The sequence below is a fragment of the Triticum dicoccoides genome, chromosome 7A, assembly GCF_002162155.2.
Source record: "Triticum dicoccoides isolate Atlit2015 ecotype Zavitan chromosome 7A, WEW_v2.0, whole genome shotgun sequence".
In the NCBI taxonomy this organism is placed as follows: Eukaryota; Viridiplantae; Streptophyta; class Magnoliopsida; order Poales; family Poaceae; genus Triticum; species Triticum dicoccoides.
In genome coordinates, this window is record NC_041392.1 from 33,253,606 (window position 1) to 33,260,462 (window position 6,857).

Here is a 6,857-nt window from a genome sequence, read left to right on the forward strand (position 1 = left end):
GGTACCATCGAGCTTGAGCTATATCTCACTTAAAGCGAGGACAAATACTATGTAACAGTTTACTAGCGAGCACTCGCCTACAGGCAGCGCGACACGGGCTGCGACCTAGTTAAGGGACAAATGGTTTTCTCTTTTTGCTTTACTAATGTGCATTGAAAAAATTACAGTTTTGTTTTTCGGCTTTCCCCCATGTAAAATTTTAACCGGTTTTCTGAAGTTTCCAATCGATTTTCCCTTTTCTTTATGATTTTGTACCGGCTTTTGTTCCTTTTTCTTTTTCTTTTGTGTTTATTTTTTACATCTCATAAACTATTTTTTAAAATTTGAGAACTTTTTGCAAAATCGTGAGTATCCTTTCTACGAGTGTTCTCGTGGCGTGAGGCTAAGGTCTACCGGCTCTATACACATCCTGTCATGGAGCAGTGGTGACAAAAAATGCAGAGCCAATGGTCTTGTGATGCAATAGATTAACGACTTATGTTTGGTGGATGGTCAATGTTGCTTACTCGTCGTAGTTTTAGGACGTCATTGGTGGTGCCAAGTATGATACGATGTCTTTTACTCATGTTTCATCATTTGGTGCTCTTGGTCTTTTTCCTCGTTGGCTCGTTGAAGAAGGTTTTCAAAGGGTTGGACGATTTGTGCAAACTCTTTGAAACACTTGAAGCTAGTCAAACTTTCACATGTTTGATCTATTCTCTACCAACATCGAGATTGCTTCTTGATATCCCCAACTAGTTTTTATGATTGTTCAATGAATATCACGTTGGGCCCAAAGCGCAAGGTTTGCAGTAGCATGCAAGTTTTCCCGCAGTCAAGAACCAATGTACCAATCGTGGAGTTCTTCCAAAATCCAATGATCAGAACCCGCACACAACTAAAATACTTCACTTGGTATCGAACATTTCAAGTGAGGTTGTCAATCTCACCAGCTTTGCTAGTTAGAAGTAGTAATATATCATGTGGTCAGAAATGGTTTTGTAGGCAATGAAATAAAAGGTTCAAAATATAAAAGAACAGTAAGTACAGTGATCAAGTTTGTGATTACGAGGAATAAAGGACCAGGGATCCAGAACTTCATTAATGTCATCTCTCCATGAAAGTATATGTGTGGTAGAAAAATTACAGTTGCGATCACGCATGTCATGATTGCATATATGTGTTACTCTCTCCGTCGTTTAAAGAGTGTACTTCCAACTTTGTTGGAGGGTCAAAGTTTGACCGAGTTTGTGCAAAAATACATCAATGTTTGTGAAACCAAATAGGTATATGATGAAAATATATATTATCATGAATCTAATGCTATTAATTTGATGGCATAAAAGTTGGTGTATTATTGTATAAATACGGTCAAATATAAAAAAGTTTGACTTTGCAACAAAGTTGAAAGTATACTCTTTAAAGGACAGAGGGAGTACATCCTTGTATTCATATACCGGCATCCAACTACATCAATATATAATACTCCACCCAAGACCGCTATCCAACAAGTGCTGTTAGTTTACTCTGAGTGAAAGGGGATAACCACCTAAGACCGGCTTACACGATGATTATGGCCTGGTGAGATAATTTCCCGGTTTGAATGAGGTGTGCTGTTAGTTTACTCTAAGTGAAAGGGGATAACCACCTAAGACCGTGGCGTGGTGCTGCTCGGTGACCATGGTCGTGTGGGCGGCTTGGTGGCAGGGGTATGGCGTTCGGTGGTGGTGAGTGTTTGTTGGGGTGAAAACCTGTTCTATCCTCGGACGGACCGGCGGCGGCGTAGCGCGTTACCTTCTTGAAGGCGTCGTCGCGGCTCTCACCGGTCATCGTGTTGCTTCAGGGGAAACTCTGACCCCCGGGTCAGGCGGTGGCGGCGCGCTAGTGTCGCAACCTTCTTGGAGGCGCCGCCTTGGAGCTCACGGTTCGTCATATATGGCTTCATCTCTTCGCGGTGGCGTGTTCACGGTGGAGGTCCCCGATTGCTCTTGTAGTGTTAGGGGTGGTGTTGCTGCGCTCAGCTCCTATGTATCCCGTCTTGGGTGTGTGCGTGTGTTATCATGGGGTGTGTTTGTACTTGGGCTGTGGTTGATCTGTGCTTTATATATAAAGCGGGACGAAAGCCTTTTTCGGTTAAAGAAGCGAATAAAAATTATGTTGGCTACTATATTTACTCTTTTTTTTCTTCTTCGTTCTGGCTAGTAAGTAAAAGCTTGCGAGACCTTGATATCGGGACATATACTCAGGTAGAATATCACAGCATAAAGTCCAGCGATTGTCAAGGCAAATTACAAGTTTATAATGCCACATGTACAGAAGCTAGCTCAGCACTCCAGAACAAAGAACCTCCTAGTACACTAGTGCAATCAAGCTTTAACCGAACTGCCGCTACTAGTAGATCGAAAATTTAACAAAACCAAGTACATTAATTCTTGTCCATATACTCTACTAATAATAATACTCCAGGGCGACGGCGTCGAAGAAGGCCGGCACACTGTCCCCGCCCTGCTGCTTCTGCTGCTGCTCCGACGCGGGGCCGGAGAAGTACTCCTTCGCTGCCTCCAACAACGCTGACGCCACCTCCGCCACCGGCGCAGCTCCCTCGGCCTTGTCATCGTCGCCGGTGGGCACCGCGGGGGCGAGGGTGCCGTCGAAGGGTGCCTCGCAGAAGACCATGGTGGCCACGAACCTGTCCATCCCGGCGGCCAGCAAGGCTACTGTCGCGCTAGCTCTAGCCTCTAGGTTAGTTTGATGCGACGAGATTGAGTTCGAGATCAAAGCCAATGCTTGTGGTGTTGCTTCGACGGAGGGTGCGCGTAGGAGTTTATAGGCCCGCAAACACAGCCGTGGCGGTGAAGCTCCTGCTCGTCTCCGACTCGGATGTAATTCAGCGGGAAAACGGGAAGCCGATAGCGTGAGGAAGCCGGAGCGGGGCTGCCGTGTATCGCTCAAGCGCCCCCCTTCGTGGGCCTGGCACATCATGGGACCAGGCGAGCGAGCTGGGCCTGGCCCTGCCAGATGGCGCACGTCAGTTTTTTACTGGTTTTTCTTATTTAGTTTTTTCGTTCAATTTAATTTATAATTTTAAGAAAAAATAGAATACAAAAACAAAAGGTTGTGAATTCAAAAAAATATTCGCAAATTCGACATTCTGATTGTTTTTCGGAAAAACTGACTCGAATCCTATTTGGCGCCAAATAGAGTGTTACTCCTATGCGGCGCACACCCCCAGACCAAACGGGCCTGTGCATTTTAGCCGAAATCACTAATTAAGGAGTACTCATTGCAAAGAACACTCCACTTTCCCAGGTCGCGACAAGTGGCGCACATGCAGCGCGCCACTTGTCGCAACCTGGGAGTTTTCCCCTTTTTCGTAAATCCGTTTATTCAAAACGTTTTATCTCTTAAACAAATCTCGAACCGTTTTCACCATTGGATTTCTCGCGTCGAGACCTTCAAAACTAGATCCCATGTTGATAGGTTTTGACGAATTTTTTTCATGAAAAAAACTGGATGAAAAAACCGAACCGGGAGCACGGTTTTTTCCCTTTCCGAAAGAGGCATGCTCGTGCCTGTCGCGAAATCACAACCGTGCCTCTCATGGAAGCAAAACCGTGACTCTCGTGAAAGGAAAAAAACAGAAAATGCGTTTTTTTTTCGTTTCTAAAAGGCACGGCCGTGACTCTCGATAAAGCACAATCGTGCCTCTCGCGGAAGAAAAACCATGACTTTCGCGAAAGGGAAAAAAAAGAAAATACATTTTTTCGCGCAAAAAAAAATTCGAAATTTTTTTTGGTCGAAAAGCTAAGAAAGACCGGGGAAAACCAAAACGTTGAAAAAAACCGAAAAAACCGTTTAAAAATCCGAAAACGCGTGCGAAAAAATAAAAAAAATAAATCCGAAAGGAGCATCCAGAGCGCGACACGTGGCGAATGGCTGAGAGCGCGCCAAGTGGCGCTGATCATTGCGAGGCTCCCGAAGGAGCACTCGTTAACTAGTTGTTCCCCATTTTAGCACTGTAGCTGTACTCCGGTTCTTTTCACCTTTTTGTTGCTGGTTGCTTTCTATTTTGTTTCTGTTTGTTTTTCGGCCAGTTTTTGGTATTTTCTTTTCTTTTTTTTCTCATTATAATTCTCATAACTTTTTATTTTTAAAGTTCGTGAACTTTTTCCAATCCAGTTTCTTTCAAATTCATAAAAAATTTCTTAAGTGAGTGGACTTTTTGTATTTATGAACTTCTTTTCCAAATCCGTAATTTTATTTTCCAAATTCGCAATCTTTTTTCAATATGAAACCCATGAAGTTTTTTTTAGAATTGATGAACTTATTTTTTTCCCAAAGTCCACAAACTTTTTTCAAATTCAAGCATTTTTTCGTATTCGCGAACTTATTTTTACAAAACATGAACTTTTTTAAGTCCATGACTATTTTTTCAGATTTTGTGTTTTTTTTTATCAATTTTCTAGATTCATTCTTTTAAAAGGTCAAATGGTCAGCTGTTGACCGGTCAAATAGTTGACTCTTCAACAGTTGACACCTAGCGAAGCGAACGAAGGAGCATCGAGACGAGGTTTCCATTGCTATGTTATTGAGCCAGGCCCAGGTGATCTTGGTGTGCCAGGGAGAAAAAATGTCGCTAAAGGCACCACATAGGAGGTCTCAAAAGCGGACGTCCGGTTGAGTTAGCCAGCTGCCTGAACTGTCGGAGAAATATGCCCAAGAAAGAAATGGATCATGTCTCACTCCTCTCCTACGTGCAACTAGCTTCAATCTAGCTTGCTGAGTATACAATCCGGTTTGGGGAATTGAATCAAATTTTAACCCATGTCCAGTTAAGCCACAACTTTTCCATTTGATCTGACATATGATTTAATTTTTCTGCGAGAAACATCCGAGGTTTTCATTCGATCATAGTCGGCTCTGATTTAAGATTCTGATACACCAATAGTATGACAGTACATAATAAATTTACAAGTACGAATATTGCTTCAGATTCCCTGTGATCTATACAATTTAGTGCACTACACCGGGTGGGTTTCCAGCAGGGGAGACTGGCGCGGAACTGCCGCCCCGGCCCCCGAGAATCCTCCGGCCTTCCACGGCGGCGTCCGTGGCGAGGAGCACCGCTGCTGCAAGCACTACAACAAGTACTAGCACTCTCAACAAGTATTAGCACTCTGCACCCATGATGAAATTACATTTTATGCTTGTTTTTTTTGTTCTTTGGGTTTTCTGCCCTTTTTCGTTTTTTTTTTCAAATTCATGATTTTTTTATTTTTAATGGCACAAATGAATACACTTTGAACAAGTGACTATACACTAAGAAAATGTTCATGACAGAATAAATTATATTCACCTGATTTAAATGTACGAGAATTTTTTGAATACACATTAAAAAATTAGACTCACATCGAACACTTTTTCAAATACATGTCGAATATTTAAAAACACATTAAACATTTTTTTCATATACATGTTGAATAGTTTTTTAATATACATTAAACATCTTATAAAGCATGTTGAACATATTTTTTAAATACACTGTGAACATTTTTAAAAATTGCTGAGACAAGTGTTTACATTTCATGATCATTTATTGCAAGTTATGCGAACGGATTTCTACGTCTTCATGAACATTTTTCTAAATGCTACCAAATTTTAAATGTGTAAAATTTTATTAAATGTCAACATATCTTTTTTAATAGCACAAACATTTTGAAAAAATTATGTGGACAATTTTTTTACACTGCATGAACATTTTTTAAGTGTACGATGAACATGTTTTAAAATTTAAGTAAAATATTTTCATTTCAGAAATATAAAAAAATTAAGAAAACATTTCTTAGAGCATTTTTAAATATATAAATGTAAATATAAATAAAAAAAATTAAAACTAGAAAAGCCATACGTACATAATGTAGAAGTTGTTGACGTTAGCTAGGCCTGGCCCATTGGGCTCGTGCTATACATGAGGTAGACAGCATACCATCTCGCAATAAGGAAGGCATGGACGCACCCCATACCATCTCCCTCGGCCAAGCAAATTTTAAACAATATAGGTTATCCCATCGGTTTGTTTTTTCTACTAAGTAAACAACCACAATTACAAATGGTTCCAATAGTAACATGTAAAATCTCTATCTCTACTACTTAAAAAGAACGTAAGGATTCCATTTCACCTTTCTTCCTACCACCCCTTCGTCCAACCTTCCATGTGCACAATAATCAATCACCTTAATTTACTTACCTTCTGAACCAATTCCACTTTAATTTACTTACCAAACTTCTAATCAAAATGTGTAAGGTAATTCACGGGCAGAATTTGATAAACATTTATTTACACAATCGCATTAGTATTGATAGGTAAATCACAAGCTGACGTACTAGAACATTTATCTCTACTACTTAAAAAGAACGTAAGGATTCCATTTCACCTTTCTTCCCACCACCCCTTCGTCCAACCTTCCATGTGCACGATAATCAATCACCTTAATTTACTTACCTTCTGAACCAATTCCACTTTAATTTACTTACCAAACTTCTAATCAAAATGTGTAAGGTAATTCACGGGCAGAATTTGATAAACATTTATTTACACAATCGCATTAGTATTGATAGGTAAATCACAAGCTGACGTACTAGAACATTTATATCCCGTTGCAACGCACGGGCATTGTTCTAGTATAACAAAACAAGGGCTAGCACCAAGCAAGTTTCAGCTGGTGAAACACCACGTGTCACAAACCTACATGACAACATATAGACAAATAGCAATCATCTTAATAGAGCACAACATAAAGGCTCTAAATGCTAACGAAAGAAACTTCAAAAAGACCGACGCCTCTCTCCAGAGATAAACCCTAAACTCCTATTATTCT